Raw genomic sequence first — 1531 nt, forward strand, 5'->3', positions numbered from 1 at the left:
CCCCAGCCGCTTCATCACTCCACGTCATCATCTCTGTCTCCATCTCAAGCATCTCTGCTTCTCTGGGTAGGGTCCCGCTCTCAGCTCTTCTCCGTTGATGGTCCTAGAGACCTCCGCTCCTAGACTGGAGAATTAATCACTCCTTTCCTTGCTACAAAACGTCTACCTTTGCATTTCCCACCCTCATAATCAGTCCTGACAACCATTATTCACTACAGTATCACAAGTTACCCATCTGTATTTCATTTCATCAGCTCTGCCTAGACAGATTGGATAGTACTCACTGGAAATTCTGCCTTCCTCCATTCCCCCTAGCTCTAGGTTCCCTCTTGAAAGCTTGTAAGCCAGTCACTTCTAGCCTTTGTAGTCCCCCCCCACCCCAATTTGGGTATCCAATGTCCAAGTTGCCCATCTCTGTCTACTCTGTGTGTGGAGGGGGTAGGAATGTTTCTTGCTGTAAGGATTTGTTCCTTCTTTTGAGTCACTGCATCCGTAGGTGTAGGTCAAGTTCATCAGATTGTATCAGATCACTCTTTTTTTTTACCTCTTCTTTCTTCTCCTGGTTGAGCTCTGATCATCCAGTCATCCAGTCCAGGTCACATGGGTACCATCTGCAAGTGTGGGCTTTCTTATGCACATGCCCTCTCTTCCCATCAGCCGGTAGCTCCACTCTCCACTTGAGTCCTCCGTGGCCACGCGACTGACTCTGGGCCCAAGAGTCCCCAGGTCTCCTTACACTGCTTGCCAACCAGATCCCCAACTGGATCGACAGAAGCCCACTGAACATTGTAGGGCTTAGCTTGCTGCTTCATTGCTGCTTTTACCCCACTTCCCCCTATCGGTGATGTGTGTGGTCACCAATCAGAGCATGTATTTCCATTGAGTCTTAGTCTTGGAAGGGGGTTTGCATTGAGGGGACCCGACCACTTGATTCCTGGGGAAGCGATTTGTTTGTTCTTTATTATTTTGTAGTTTCCTTTGGGTCTTTCTTTCAAGAAGTATCTTCTGTTCTTCTAGCCGCTCCAGGCTGGTCTGCTCGTCCTTTCAAGTGGAAATTTCTCATCTCTGGAGATCTGGATGTGGTTCAGGTTTCTACCTATAGTTTTATGTATTGCAAAGGCTCTGCAGGAAGCCTCATTCACTGGGTACACTGTAGCCCCATTTTAGGTATTCCAATCAGTTATAGGCAGAAGATGGACTTACAAGCCTTCTATGGTGATGTTTCTGATTATTCCTTTCTCTCCCCATCCAGTGTCTATTTTATATTACAATGCAAGGAAAACCAAGATTCAAAAAACAGCCAAGCATTTTAACACCATTTCCCCCCCCCCATTCCAACCATGACTCAATCCCTGTACCCCAGAGCCCTGCAGTTCCAAGGCTGTGCATATATCATCCTTTATCTCTGTCCCATTTAGTCCATTCAAACATGCCCAGTTGTTCTCCCATCTGCCCCCTTCCTCCACTTCCCTCTCCCTCCCTGTATATTGCTCCCCTCCCCAGCACCCAAGCTCTCCTGTGTCCAATCCCT

Source organism: Chrysochloris asiatica, unplaced genomic scaffold, assembly GCF_000296735.1.
Source record: "Chrysochloris asiatica unplaced genomic scaffold, ChrAsi1.0 scaffold00062, whole genome shotgun sequence".
Classification (NCBI taxonomy): Eukaryota; Metazoa; Chordata; class Mammalia; order Afrosoricida; family Chrysochloridae; genus Chrysochloris; species Chrysochloris asiatica.